General features: G+C 42.9%; 1 pseudogene across 1 annotated transcript; it reads right to left on the reverse strand.

The window, feature by feature from the left end:
• Positions 1-3,706: 3,706 nt before the first annotated feature.
• LOC310790994 (synapse-associated protein 1-like) lies at positions 3,707-10,742 on the reverse strand (annotated as a pseudogene). The gene is made up of 9 exons: positions 10,541-10,742; positions 9,323-9,441; positions 8,619-8,685; positions 8,011-8,084; positions 6,487-6,626; positions 5,442-5,593; positions 5,172-5,221; positions 4,928-5,081; positions 3,707-3,837 (listed from the first exon to the last, which is right to left on the reverse strand). The product of its transcript is annotated as a synapse-associated protein 1-like (transcript).
• Between the last annotated feature and the right edge of the window lie 5,315 nt (positions 10,743-16,057).

The raw sequence follows: 16,057 nt of genomic DNA on the forward strand, positions 1-16,057 counted from the left end.
CTCGCTCTGAAGTCCTGATCTGTCTGCAGAAAGTCAACAAGCCGTTTCTCTCTTTATGAGGAGTCATGTGACTGAAAGATGCTCATCTCGCAGAGTCTCAGACACACAGATGGAATAAAACTGGGTTAATTTAACGGTTTAATAAACTGCGTCATGTCGGTCTTCTGTGAAGTACAGGGCCCGCCCACATCAACTTCCCTGTTTGTTTTACTGACGCCATTATCTCACTGTTACATCTTTTCTATGAGCGTTACTTTGAGAGAGAGGAAAAGAGGCAGGTGAACGCAGTAAAACACCTGCGATCAGTAACAAACTGACTCAGACACTTTTACAATCAACAGATGTGAACTCAGACAGTGGAAAAAGGTGACAGATATCAGCCAGGGCAGAGACACTAAACCACTCAGAAACCATTCACTTACTTAGCAGCACAAGTGCGAGAAGGTGACTGACACCTAAAGGTGACTAGTTTCATCCCTGAATAAAATAATCATAGGAATAATAATGTAGTATTAACACTCACCCTGCGTCTTCTCTCTGCTCTCTCAAAATGGTGTCGGTGTGACTCTGAGTTGAACTGCGACACACTTGACTTCCACTGTCAACAGTTACTTTGCTCCGCCTCAGCCTGTATAGAGAAGTGTCGTGGCAGCAGGGCTGGATGATGATGACCAGACGTCGCTCCGAGTGTTTCCGGCTCTGGGCGGAAGACCGTGCTGTGCTCCAGGAACAATATTCCGCTCAATTCTTGCGTTCCGTTTAGAAAACATGGGCGACGCGAGTAACGAGAGTTAGCTCAAAACAAACACTTCGTTTGGTATGTCCATGCTTCTTGTTTTTGATCTAACTCGTAGCGACTGACTGCCTACTGTTGCATTTCTGTGGGGGAACGAAAACACTGCAGCACACAGGCCACCGGAAGACGGGGGCGGGTTTTCTTCTGTCTTCCTGCCTCAGTAACTGCCAGGCTCTCTCTCTCCCCCTATGCTCTCCCCTCTGAGAGAGCCTGGTGACGCGGCAGGGCTGGGAAAGTAACTGATTACATGTATTGTAGATTGTATTTATTGTGGATTTATTGATCCAATTCGCTGTGCACTGTAAATATTGACTCTTTTATTGTCTACTTTATGTTTGATATCTTAAGGTGCAAAATAAATAACACCTAAAAACACTTGGCTCTTAGAAATGACCAGTGAGTGCAGCCAAGAAATAAATGACTGGGTTTCTAAGAAAATGATGCTCTGTAATACAAAGATGTAAACACGATTATTATATTATTATATATTATATTATTATTGAGAAACAGATAAGACAAGATTAGCAAAGCTGTTCTTTGTTGTTGTTGTTTTTTGCGCGGGGGGGGGGGGGGGTGGCATGGGGTCCTGAGGAGCTCCAGTAGTCAAATGCAGGATGAAATTTGTTCAAAACTAATCAAAAAGTAGAATAATCAGTTACATTACTTTTATATTGTGATACTTGGATTACTGATTCCAATTTTTGACAGTTAATTATTAATTGTATCCGATTACATTTTAAAAAATAAACTTCCCAACCCTGGTTACCAATCACAAGTTCCAGAGGCAGCTGCGGGCGGGATTTAGGTGTGACGACAGCTAGAAGCGATGATAGACAGATGGTTCATCCAATCACCTGCCAGGGATTATTTAAACACACACAGCCTTTTCCAAACCGTTTCCAAAGACGAGCTCCCACATGGTTCTGTGAACAAACCATCTGGCATATATATATATGTCCTATAACTTCATTTCCATTCATACTCCACATATATACATACTCCACATATATTCACCACAACACTAGTGTGTTGTGGTGAATATATGCGGCCTCGTGGGATAACAGCTTATCAGCGGGATATATTCCACAACACACGCTGCTCGAGTGCTATATTGCTTTTATAAAACGGTTTCCAAGTATAATAATAATACTATAAGTCTGACTGGCATTTTATTCTGATAGAGTCAGTTGAAACACTACTGTAAGGCGGGACCTCTAGCAAGAAGATAGACGTGCGGGTGATTTGATTGGATCGTTCTGGAGACCGAAGTCGACATTGGCCAATCCTGGCGCTTGCTGAGAGCTTTTGCAAAGCCCAACACCAGAGCCGTATGCCTACACCAAGTAACGTTACGTCTTATTTAGAAATGCGGGGTTAAGAGTGAGGGCGCGCGCGTCTATTCTTGTACAAAACATCATTTTCTGCGAAGTATTAGTAAAGTTATAAGCGAAGATCGATTCACAAGGATCTGAAAGGTGTCTCCGCCATTTTGTTTTTGAGGTACTTTTAGTAAGAGAGTTGCGCCATCATGCGTCCATAATGACTCATTGTAAGGACTAGTGACCCTCCATACAGCAGATCAGGAGAAAGCTGTTTGGCTCGAGCGCAGCGCTGCCTTTTAGTAAGAGAGTTGCCATGGCAACCAATAACCCATGGCCATGGGTTATTGAACTCGGTTACTGGAATTATACAATGGCTGTGAACCAATCAGATTGCTTGATTTGAGAGAGCCGTTTTATAAATATATATATATATATATATATACATATGTGACATGTCCTATAACTTCATTTCCATTCATACTCCCTGAACTCATCCATGTATGTATCAAGTTGAGCCACAGTCTACCGGTTGCTTTTGTAACAGATTTGAATATTTATTGAAGGAAAAGATCAAATAGAGAACACATGTACAATACTTCAGCTACAGAGAAACAAGCCGTGTAGCTGAACAAAGACATGCGCACATTTCCAACTTTGTCCAAATGAAATAGAAACATGTGAAAGGAGAATGAAAGGGAAATAGTGTCTGAAGTGCTGCTGTGCAAAGTGCCACAAATCAATCCTCTTTATCGACATAGATTTGACTCTACTGTAACTATACTACAGACTTTACTGTACAAACCACCTGCAAGCAGCAGCTGAAAGATACTTAACTCAGACGTGGATCTAGGATTTCAAACAGCCCCCCCATCAGAAGAAAGTGCCTGGCACTTTGTACTGGAGCGCCCTCTAGCGGCTTTCTGCCTCAGTACATGGCTCTCATGAACAGGGCAAAGCAAGAAGATATAATCATATCTCAAACTTGTATCAGGTCCCAGGGTCCTTACACATTTTCAATCAAAGAAAATCACATACTTTTTCCTCGGAAGATGTTGTCTGGTGTTCAATATGATTAACGCAGACCTAGATCTAGATCTGGTCTGATGAAGAAATATCAGAATATGTGAGATGATCGGCAGGGTTCCTACATGCTTTCTTTCACATATGGCCGATGTTCTTGACTAGATGTGATGTTGGTGCAGCTATTTGATATAATGCATGCTGACAGTGGCTGGCTCATAAGAGCATCCCTCTATCTGAACATTATTCTTCACATCAACACAAGCTGTGTATTCAAAGTTGGTCTAGACCAAGATCAAAACTAGAATTGTGTGTGTATCGGACCTGAACTACAACATTTTCCATACTTTTCCCAGACTTTTGTTTTCAAATCGCCAAACTATTCACTTTCCAGACCTGCGTAGGAACCCTGAGTTACGGAAGCATGGATACAAGTCGACAGATGGTAATCATATACATATAGAGGGGAATCATATTTAGTCCCTTTGTGCAGCATGGGTTGCTAGTCGTCCATGGGGGGAGGGGGGGGCAGCAAATCAGTGACTGTGCAGAGGAGAGGCAGCGCCCCCTAGCTGCTGTCAGCCTGGAGCATCTTCTCGATCTCTTGGTCCCACTGCTCGTCTCTGTCTGTGGCCTCGCTCACCACCTCGTACTCCTGGAGCTCCTGCTGCAGCTCCTTCTCCCAGTCTGCTGGCTCCTCTGGGGGAGGGAGGAGGGAGGAGGGGGGAGGGAGGAGGGAGGAGGGAGGAGGGAGGAGGGAGGAGGGAGGAGGGAGGAGGAGGGGGGAGGGAGGAGGGAGGAGGGAGGAGGAAGGAGGGAGGGAGGGGACACACCACAGAGGTGGTAAAATGGCTTAAGTTAGCCAAATTAGCATGCGAAATGACATCATGACTGACTCAACACTGATATATTGACTATGATTAAAAATCTGATATCAAATCAGGCTTGTATATCTTTGATATGATGGATATCATAATAGCCATTGAAAAAACTATGAGGCTATGCAGTAACAAGCTGCTCCAGTGTTTAGCCCACACCCAGACGCAGCCAACTAGCTGCTTATTCTTTATACACTATATTTATATTTGTGATACCAAGGCACACAGGAATAAAAGACAGGGAAGACTCAATTGCATTACAACATCAACAAGAGATCTAAATCTAAAAGAGATTTGCTCACAGGTTCAGAAGCGTCAAGTCAGCCAGAATAAAACAGAAACGTCCGGTTATAACCGTCCAAATAATGACATTTAAATCAAAGTACTGTCGCAATGTTTTGTGTGTGATCCGAAATCCCCCAAGTACCAAAGAGGAAATAAAGAAAACATTTGCAGAGAAACCTGTTGTAAATAAACATATTTCACGTAAGCTTTCACTGACCAAAAGGGGGCGTGGCAATCACAAAAAGGAGCCTAACTTCTAAACGGATTCACGTAACACCACGACACTTAGAAAGGCTGGCGGAGGTATGATGCGCTCTACCAAGTGCCGTAGTAGTAGTAGTAGTAGTAGTAGAGTTGTTGTTGTTATTATTATTAATATACATTTAATTACATTTTTGGCCTCAATGCTCTTTCCCAGGCTTTTCCACCCTACCAAATATAAAATTCGGTGGGAAACAAGAGTGCTTCTGATTTTTGGAATTTTTTGGGGAATGAAAAATCTGCAACATCGGCACAAAATATCGTCTTTATCAGCAGCTTGAATGCCGAATGCTCATTTCCAGCTTAAGAAATGTAACAGACACACAGTTCCCTAAAGGATGAAACAAAAGTGTAAGAAAGCCGACCTTCAGGAGAGGGGCTGTCCTTCTTATCCAGCACCAGCTGCTCCATCTCTTTCTTCAGGTCGTCCTGGTTGATGTTGGCGGAGTCGAACACGTCGCTCACAAACTCTGACACCCCGGGACTCGAACACATGTCCTCCTCTTCCTCCTGGGCCGGCTGGGACTGAAAACAGAGAGCTTCTTCCTCAGCCACTTGTATACATACTGAGCATACACAACCACCACATCCACAGTATAGCACTCTTACCTTCTGCATGTCACTGATGGAAACAGGTGGGGTTTTTGGTCTGACATTTTCTGCAAAGAAATTATATACATTTTTTAATTTAGTGGCTAGGATATGTGCGTGTATGTGTGTGTGTGTATATATATATATATACATACATATATATATATATATATATATATATATATATATACCGTATGTATGTATATATATACATACATACACACACACATATATATTAAGGTGATCCTCAGGGGACACTGGCCCCTCTGTCCCCCTCCTCCCTCTAACCTGTTAAGGTGACGTCCTCAGGGGAGACACTGGCCCCTCTGTCCCCCTCCTCCCTCTGCTGCTGCTGGGCTGCCAGCGCCGTCAGCTGGGCCGATTGCTTGATCAGAGACACCCGGTAGAAGTAGTTCCTCCAGAACGCCTCCTCCTTCACACTACAAACAAACACAAACACAGGTGAGTCATCATAATGGACCGGACCAGGGTTACATTGACATGAATTACGTCCTAAACTGAGTGAGGTATTTTGCCTAAATTCTGGACTAATATGCATAAATGTTTTATTATTACTGTTGTTTTTATTATCATTCTTGATTATTGTAATATGAATGCTATTATTATACTTTCAGTTTTAGTGTTTTTTCCCTTGGTCTAACATATGCTTAACATACTTAAAATATGCTGAACATACTTGCACTTGGAATTTTAGTGCTTTAGTCATGGCATCATATTACATGGAAGCTATTGAAAGAAATCGTGAATTTTCCATAAAAATATTAATATAAAATACAAGAATCACTCAAATCAAATATAATGAGATGTGTCCTATTTGTCCAGTCTAATAATCTGGTATTGATTTGGAGGGAGTCGGTCACATTGCATGGGAGCTATTGGAAACTTAATCATGAATTTTCCATAAAAATCTTTATAAAAAAAAAAGATTACCCATAACAATTAATTTCATTACACACAACAAAATCAATGACTTTTCCAAAACGTTCAATGATTTTAGTCATGACTTTTCCAGGCATAGAAAACAAAATATTGAAATTCCATGACTTTTCCAGTTTTCCAGGTATTGCATGACTGTGGGAACTCTGTGACATTAATTAGACCACACACGTGCACACGTACACACACACACACGTACACACACACACACACACACACACACACACACACACACACACACACACACACACACACACACACGTACACACACACACACACACACACACACACACACACACACACACACACACACACAGAGACTAACACACACACACACACACACACACGTACACACGTCCACACACGGCCTACTGACTGTTTGGGGACCAGGTCAAAGCGCATGCGGTTGAGCAGCTGGTCTTCTTGTAGCATGACGGTGGCCAGAGGGTACATCTCCTCCATGATGAAGCAGAAGTGCACGCCGGCCGGGGGGTCGCGCAAGAAGTTCCTCTTGTCCTACAGGAAGATACATCACCAGCGTCCGGCGTATATATATATATATATATATATATATATATATATATATATACATATACATAGGATTATAATAGGTTAATAGGATATAAATATGGAAGTCAATAGATGATTATTAATTACTGAGTAATGGAGAAGGGGTAGGATTAAATAAGTTGATACTTCTTACTCCTTTTCGGACATGTTAATATTGTTTATTTGTTTTAACTATTTTGTTTTGTTGTTGTTTTTTATTGTTTTTTTTTCTCACATGTTCAAAATAAAGATTTCATTCATTCATCGGCAGATGTTAGTCATTTTTTTAATATATCGGTTATCTGTCCGATGAGCAAAATAACAGCATTGTTAATATCAGTTATCGGTATCGGCCAAAGTTTTCATATCGCTGCATCCCTAGTTTTGACACAACTTTCACACAGAGACAGCAGAGGCCTCCCCAACACTGTTGATTATCTGTGCTGAGTCAATGACGAGCCAAATAAACTCAAACTGAGTTATGCATAAGTACGTTGAGTTACACAAAACTGCAGGATGGTTATGGATAAAACCAACCACCTCAATTAATGTATAAGGACCACTCCTTTTCTATTTTGCAATAACAACAGGCTCGATAATATCATATCGGCATGTTATCGTATCGGCCGATAAAAGCTTTAAAATAATTTAACATCTCTGCCGATATGACAGGCCGATAAAATGACGCTAACCCTAACCCAGGGAGAGCATCATCCAAGTCTGTTTAAGTAGGATGAATCTTAAACGTTATATAAATAAAAAATATGGCATGTTTTACATGACCTAAGTTGAAGTCGTTTTCTTATTTTGCCCCATGAATGTGCACATTTTGAAAAGCATTATATATGTATGTGTATATTATTTATGTTTATATCTGCTAGTGGGCCATCATGATAAGAGTATGTATATGAATGTGTTAATTCCACTACAGGGGAGACTTGATTTTCTCTGAAATGAGATGGGGGAAAATATGTGCATATATCGGTATCGGCATCAGTTGAGAGTTGGAAAAGTATCGGATATCGTCACAGCTACTTACCAAACACATGAATCATTTGAAATAAAATGTTGACTTTAAATGATCTGATTATAAGCTAATGTGATTGACAAGATTCTGCCTATAAATGCTCCAGCAGGACCGTGTGCAGCAGCTAAAGACTAATGCGTTTTAGACACTAGGTGGCGCTTCATGGACCAGATGTTTTTTAACTGCAGACTGATAGGATCAGGTGTGAGACAGACCACAGAGAGCGATTATCGGCCAATCAGAGATGAGCTTTCAACAAAGCCGTGTTATAAGTGACATGAGAGAACACATGCTGACATCGTGTAGGATCTGTACGTGACTCACGGCAGACAGAGCCAGGATCTGCTGCTGGATGGTCTCTTCCTCGTTGTAGCCGACCCAGGGTGGCACCGCTGCATCTGGGCACAAACGCCAGCACAGGCAGCTTCACTCATCACACATTAGGGCAGGGGGTCCCCAACCTTTTTTGGCTTGTGACCCCACTTTGATGTCACAAAAATCTAGGGGTCCCAGACATTCAAATTTTGGTACAACATCGGTAATATCATCAGTCACATCGCCAATGATGTCACTGATGACATGTAAAGGTAAAAAAATAAAATAAAATCAAACACTCAAAATGAAGGCTACATTTTGGCAGAGGATTTTTTTTCAAAGGGGTCCCTTGACCTCTCACCTTAAGATATTTCTGAATGAAAATGGGTTTAATGGGTACCCATGAGTCTCCCCTATACAGAAAAGGTAGCATTTTTTACAGCCTAAATAGCTATAATAGATTGTTGAGTATTTTTGTGTTGTTGCTTATCACAGTTTGTCTCAACAAATGTGTTGTGCACACAAATACTTCTGATGAGTAAGGGGGAGAAAATGTTGGCAATCTGGCTTTTGGGTATTTTGCCGATGTGAAATAGGCGAATCGCTGTGCATCCCACCTGATCTCTTGGCCTTATTTTCCTGGACAAACTTCTGCTGTTCCTTTTGGAAGTCTCCGAGGAAAGTCTGGAAGCAGACAAACGCACAGGTCAGCACACAGACAGACACATACTCAAAGAAGGAAGGGACCTATATTGTATCAACGAGGTAAAAATTGAATCTATAGACCCGAGGTTTTCAAAGTGGGAGGCGGGCCTCCCCAGGGAGTCTCCAGACAGTTTCAGGGGAGGCTCAGTGAATGGAAGTGAAAAAAAATATCTCAAAAGGAGATCACATAGAACCTAAACCTAAACCTAGAATAGTCAAAATTTGTGTGATTTGGTTAAAGAAATAGTTAAGATAATCAGTAGTTTTGGGAATTTTACAAGTTTTCCCCACTTTCCCAGAGTCAGAAACAAATAATTCCTTCAGGCAGACCTTATGACAGGCATTTTTATGTATTGGTGTCATCTGAAGTATGTCAAACAGGCTACAGCAATATCAGGCTATCTTGGCTCAATTAATTATCGAGTGTCTGTAGGGGGGGTGGCTTTGTCTGAGGGGAGGCCCACAGTCTCAGACTTTGGAAACCACTACAATAGACTACATTTATCAAGGTACATCATCAGCGTGTCCCATTTGCCTCATGAAGAATATTATGTGAATATGAGGACAATACAAATTGTTGATGATGTCGCCGTGCAAGAAGCAGAGAGCAGCGTGCCTTGTCTATGATGCCGTCGATGTTTCCATCCTCCACGCTCTTCTTGATGGTCTGAGCGGTCCCTGCCACAGACTCTGATATCTTCTTGGTGGCATTGGTGGCAAAACTGAAGATGTAGTCTTCAAAGAGAGGAGGGAGAGGACGGGATTAGGGCTTCATGAGACTTGACTTGATGCATGAAGAGAAAACTTGAGACTTGACTTTTTGTTCTGGTGACTTGCTACTCGACTCTGACTTGTACAGTACTTTGATGAAAAGGTTTCTTGTGTGTAGCAGACCGTTTCATCAAAACATTGCTACAGCGACACAGGGGGAGCACGCAGAACAGAATGCAGTTTATTTCAATGGAACTATCAGTGGTGTAATGTAACTAAGTAAATACTTAAGTACTGTACTTAAGTATTTTTTCTGAGTATCCTTACTTTACTTGAGTATTTATATTTCTGTCAACTTTCACTTTTACTCCACTACATTTCCCAAATAAAATGGATACTTTTACTCCACTACATTTCCCCCAAGCATCTTAGTTACAAAGTAAAATCAGAAGAAATTGCGTAGCCTGCAAGCAATCAGGTTTGGCAAATCAGTGCTCCTAGTTTGCAAGTTACGTTAATCACGATCCACACGCCATTCCATTTGGTGGCTGTAATGCAACATAACGTTGTTTGCCAGCGGCTATAAAAGTCAAGAAGAAGAAATAGACTTCCACTCAAGCCCAGGCATGTCTTTTGCTTGATTATTTTTGCAGCATTTACTTGTACTTTTTACTTTCAATACTTAATTACATTTAATATCAGAAAATTACTTTTGATACTTAAGTACAGAACATATCAAGTACTTTAAGACTTTTACTCAAGTAATATTCTAATGAGTGACTTTGACTTCTACCAAAGTCTTTTCCTGGGAAGATATCTTTACTTTTACTTAAGTATGGTTTTCGAGTACTTTATACACCACTGTGCTTGTGTAACGTAGCTCAGTAGCACTACGAACACTGTCATGGTTGTTGGTTTGATTCCCACTGGGGCCACCTATGCTCCCAAGAGTCACAACATACTGTAATGCACTTATACCATATTTGCTTCCACCAAATGGCATTATCTTCATGTATATAAGGTTACACCTGGCATTTTTATGGAGGACAGCAAGGCTGACTAACTGATGACGAGTTCCACATCTAAAAGTGAGATGATTAAGAAGCACGTAGGGTAGTCTTACCGCCCAGTCCTCTCCCCGGCTGCTCGGAGTTCTCCTGGCGGGCTGCTGGCTCGTCTTCCTGGGCTGCTTGCTGTTTGTTTACCGCGTTCTGTGCCTGGACCACCTTCTCTTCTCACTCCTCGGCTAAGTTGTCCGTGTCATCACGCTTCTTTGGGTACGCTGGGTTCTCCAAGCCCAGCCACGACCCAAAACCTTTCAACATCTCAACCTAGCTGCTGTCAGCCTGGAGCATCTTCTCAATCTCTTGGTCCCACTGCTCGTCTCTGTCTGTGGCCTCGCTCACCACCTCGTACTCCTGGAGCTCCTGCTGCAGCTCCTTCTCCCAGTCTGCCGGCTCCTCTGGGGGAGGGAGGAGGGAGGAGGGAGGAGGGAGGAGGGAGGAGGGGGGAGTGGACACACCACAGAGGTGGTAAGATGGCTTTAGTTAGCCAAATTAGCATGCCAAATGACATCATGACTGACTCAACACTGATATATTGACTATGATTAAAAATCTGATATCAAATCAGGCTTGTATATCTATGATGGATATCATTCGGTTTGTTTGATGACATATTTATTGCTCTACGCTGGTTGTCTATGGGAAGCACTTAACCTGAATTTATTCTGATGACTGTAATTATGATCTCTGCCAATGGGCGGACATACATTATTATGCAAATGCTTTATTAAACATGCTGAGGAGTGACACATCACCACATTATGCTCCATATTTATCAAGCATCTCAGAGTAGGAGTAGCGATCTAGGATCAGTTATGTCCCTCAGCTCATAACCAATGAGATGAGCATATTGATCTAGGATCAGTTATGTCCCTTAGCTCATAACCAATGAGATGAGCATATTGGATCAGTTATGTCCCTTAGCTCATAACCAATGAGATGAGCATATTGATCTAGGATCAGTTATGTCCCTTAGCTCATAACCAATGAGATGAGCATATTGATCTAGGATCAGTTATGTCCCTTAGCTCATAACCAAGGAGATGAGCATATTGATCTAGGATCAGTTATGTCCCTTAGCTCATAACCAATGAGATGAGCATATTGATCTAGGATCAGTTATGTCCCTTAGCTCATAACCAATGAGATGAGCATATTGATCTAGGATCAGTTATGTCCCTTAGCTCATAACCAATGAGATGAGCATATTGATCTAGGATCAGTTATGTCCCTTAGCTCATAACCAATGAGATGAGCATATTGATCTAGGATCAGTTATGTCCCTTAGCTCATAACCAATGAGATGAGGATATTGATCGGGTAGAGGTGATCCTGTTGAGGAAGAAAAAACAGGTCACCTACCTATAGAGAGCCAAAGTGAACGTCACTTCCTGCTTCAGCGCTGTACCAGAGAAGTGAGTCACTTTGCCTCTCTATACACGTTGCCAGCCACTGCTCATCGTCCTCATTCCTCATCACGGGCCTGGGCCCTGCACCCCGCGCACGTGTTCTGACCCGTCTGTCCGCAGCCAGCTCTGCCGCGCGCTTTCCGCTTCACAGCTGTGCCCACAGTGTTCTAAGCAGACCAGATGGCATCCAGCAGATGATAGAACACTCATCCCTAAGAGACTTGAGACTTGACTTAGACTTGTGACCAAAAGACTTGAGACTTGACTTGGACTTGCAAAAAATTACTTGTGAGCATCTTTGTTTTGTTGTCATCACGTGTGTGTGGTGTGTATATGTGTGTGTGTGTGGTGTGTATGTGTGTGTGTGTGTGTGTGGGAGTGTGTGTGTGTGTGTGTGTGTGTGTGTGTGTGTGTGTGTGTGTGTGTGTGTGGTGTGTGTGTGTGGGAGTGTGTGTGTGTGTGTGTGTGTGTGTGTGTGTGTGTGTGTGTGTGTGTGTGTGTGTGCGGGAGTGTGTGTGTGTGTGTGTGTGTGTGCGGGAGTGTGTGTGTGTGTGTGTGCATGTGTGTGTAGAGTCATGGCATACATACCTGATCTTTCTTTACTCTTTGCAGACAGTCTCCCAGTTGGATTTTCTCCTCTTCTAGCACCGTAACGTTATTCAACTCACTACCTCAGCTTCTATGAGCTGAGCGGTAGATCTTAGATCCGGGCCCCCAAAAAAACAAGCCGACTCGACCCGAGCCCGTTCTGTCTGGGCCCGTCCCGTCCCATTGACTGCAAGTATGGGCACGAGCCCAACCCCAACCTGAAATTGTCTTAGTAAGTTGGCTGCTTGTCTCAACTATAACCCTGATGTCTGTTCAGTCTTATGAATACATAAAGATTTGAAGGTTACAATGTTATAACATTCTGATCTTATCACACCAAATATGACCACAATTATATCAATATCTGACCACGAGCGCGGCCGGGGCCCGAGGTATAGAAGGGATATTCTGACCCGGCACATGGACCCGGTCGGGCCGGACTCAGGTTCTGGCAGAGCCTCTCACCTCTAATGAGTGGACTAGCTTCCCTGCACCATACCGGCCCCCGTATCCAAGGTTCATCCTATTTCCTGGAACAGCAAACAACGTTTTCATTGGATGAGAAGCTGACGGGATGTGTGGTGGGTTGAGCTGTCCCATGTTAGTGCTGCCACGCCCCCCTCATCATCTCCCATCCAGAACAGGTGAGGCTCCTCCCCCTCTTGCTAGTTGACCGCCTCTTTAAAAGTGAGGCGTGCATGGCTGTTAGTTAGGCTTGCCTCGCTCTTTCCCGACACCGCTGTGATGGTTGAGACAGAGTCATGCCAGAATAAGGAGCAGAGCTAGCTGGAGGGAGCATTAGCTCCTTCATACCACGGTACAGCACTATTTGGTTGGTAGCTCGTAGGCTCCAGCAACGAGGAGCATGACGACGGGGTTTCCCGGTGGCTTTCTGCAGGGCCCAGTTTGGCCTAGTACTGCTGTGTTGGAAGTTCTTCTCCGTGCGCTTGTACAGCACCACCTGGTTCGGTCGGTCTCTGTAGCTCGTAGGCTCCAAGGAATGAGGGAGCCTGACGATTGGGTGGCCTTCCTCATGGCCTAGCTCTGCTGCATTTCATAGGAGGAGCTCTGTTGCCACTGCTGTTTTTGTCCTATAGTTTCTTGTCCTTTTTGTCTTTCATTTTGTTGATGTGGCTATTTTGTTTATTTCATTTTGTAAAGCGACTTGAGTGTTTCTAGAGGGCGCTAGCATTTGAAAGATTCCTTATTGCCAGTTACAGTAGGCTACGCCGGGTGAGCATATTTCCGCAGGTGGTTGGTCACTGGGTGGAGGCCTATACCTGGGTTTCTATTAGGGATGGTCCGATCCGATACTCAGTATCGGTATCGGAGCCAATCCGGCCAAAATCACTGGATCGGATATCTGAGGGGGAAAAGAGGTAGAATCCGATCCGATCCATTAGCCTAAACTATCATGTAAAATGCAGCCCGTCACGGGGAAGAGAGATACGAACGCGTCAACGCGAGCAGCACAGCAGCAGCATGACCGAGTGCACTTTAATATGATGGAGTAGGCTATTTAGGTGTTGGAAACGGGTTGTTTCCAACGCTTAAATAGCCTAAACGGGTTGTTTGTTTGATTCGCTGAATCAAACAAACAACCCGACCGCAATAGCGAGAGGGAGAGGAGAGAGATCCACTCCAACAAGCTAAGGTGAGAAACAAAAACACAACACACAACACATCACAATATCACCATCAATATGTTACCATTCCCATCAAGAGGTGAAGTCACATCTAGGCACTTTCTGGCAGATGAACGCTCAGCAAAGTAAATCCTAATGAACACTCACACCAATAAGTTGCCTCAGCAGCGATCATAAAGTGCCGATGTGTCCGTCCTTCATTATAATTCATCCCAAAAGTCGCATGTTCCTTCAAAACGCCAAATAAAACTAGATTAGCACGTGTGTCCCTGTTTACAAACACCTTGATGCGTAAATTCCCCTCCACCGTGTTCCACGCAAGTAAGGGAGACCAGGGACTGACTGTGTGTGTGTCTGTGTGTGTGTGTGTGTGTGTGTGTGTGTGTGTGTGTGTGTGTGTGTGTGTGTGTGTGTGTGTGTGTGTGTGTGTGTGTGTGTGTGTGTGTGTGTGTGAGACAGAGAGAGAGAGAGGGAGAGCGAGAAGGCTTAAGAAGAAGCAGCATTAGTGCATTACTGAGTCTATGTTCTGGGCCTTTCATTTAGGGAATAAATATTGGTCCACAGATTGAACATGCTGTTTAGATGGCTGGGTTAAGCAAAGTGCATTGGTAAATTTATTATTATCAGCTTGTATAAGCGAGGGAAAAAGATCGGATCGGATTGATATCGGTATCGGCAGATACTCAAGGTTGTGGTATCGGTATCGGATTGGATATGGAAAAAGTGGTATCGTGCCATCCCTAGTTTCTATAGTGCATGATAAAGTTTGTTGTGCCATCTTAAGCTTTCTTGTATTTAGGCATGGTGAGTTTGAACTTGCTTCTCCTGCATGCTAGTTTGTGTTCTAACCCGTCCTTTCTTGCAGTGTATGGTAACCATTGTTCCAAGTATTAGTCGGTTTCCCAAGTGCACTTTGGTTCTTTGCCTCCACATTGTGCATTAAAATCACTGAAGTCACATCTAGGAGTTGATTATTCCTGACTTATTTCTTATGGTAAATAAAGCTAAATGAACTGACATGGGCCAGAACACATGAAATGAATCCCTTCTATGACGGGACATCATGTTCTGATCAATTACATTTCCTATCTGCTTCTTTAATGAATCACAGCACCAGGGACGGATTGAAGGAAGCTGAGAGCAGAGAGAAAATGAGTCTGCTGCCACTCAGATGATAGAAGTGGACAGTAGGACAAGAGATGAGTCTGTGTTTCTTCATATCATCTTTGCTGTTCAGATAAGAATTGTTTTGTCATCTCCATTCCTGAACATCATAAGAAACATGACTTGTGTCGCCTACTGATAATATTTATTTAATGTGTATTGTCTTGAAACTGCTGTGTTCAACTTCAGAGTGGTGCAGAGAGAGGGAGAGAGAGAGGGAGAGAGAGAGAGAGAGAGAGAGAGCATGATGATGCCAACAGGGCAGGGAGAGCTGACAACTTCAGAGTAGGGGGGAGAGACAAAGAGAGAGAGGGAGAGTCAAAGAGAGAGAGAGGGAGAGAGAGCATGATTTTGAATGAAAAATACAGACTTGGTGTGAAAACGCCTTAAGACTGAATAATGACATCACAACAGTCTAATGCTAATAACTGATTTGTTTATTTAAAAGTTTCCTCCATTAGCTGCTGCCAAGACGACCGCTAGTCTTCCTGGGGTCCAAACACATTACATGTTACATGACAAACGATAGTCAAATGCAAGCAATAGTCAAATGACAATAGTAAAAATGACAATAGTAAAAATGACAAGCAATACTCAAATTCAATAGCACAAAAGAAAATCACAAAATACAGAATAAAAAGTTATACAAATCAAGACAGACAATACAATGTTGGACTCCATATGTGTCAATATTCTTTCTAGTCACTTGTAGTTGACTGATGATATTTCTTTCATGTTCACTCTGGTGTATTCAGAGCAAAGAGAGAGA

The sequence above is a fragment of the Poromitra crassiceps genome, assembly GCF_964638095.1.
Source record: "Poromitra crassiceps genome assembly, chromosome: 16".
Lineage (NCBI taxonomy): Eukaryota > Metazoa > Chordata > Actinopteri > Beryciformes > Melamphaidae > Poromitra > Poromitra crassiceps.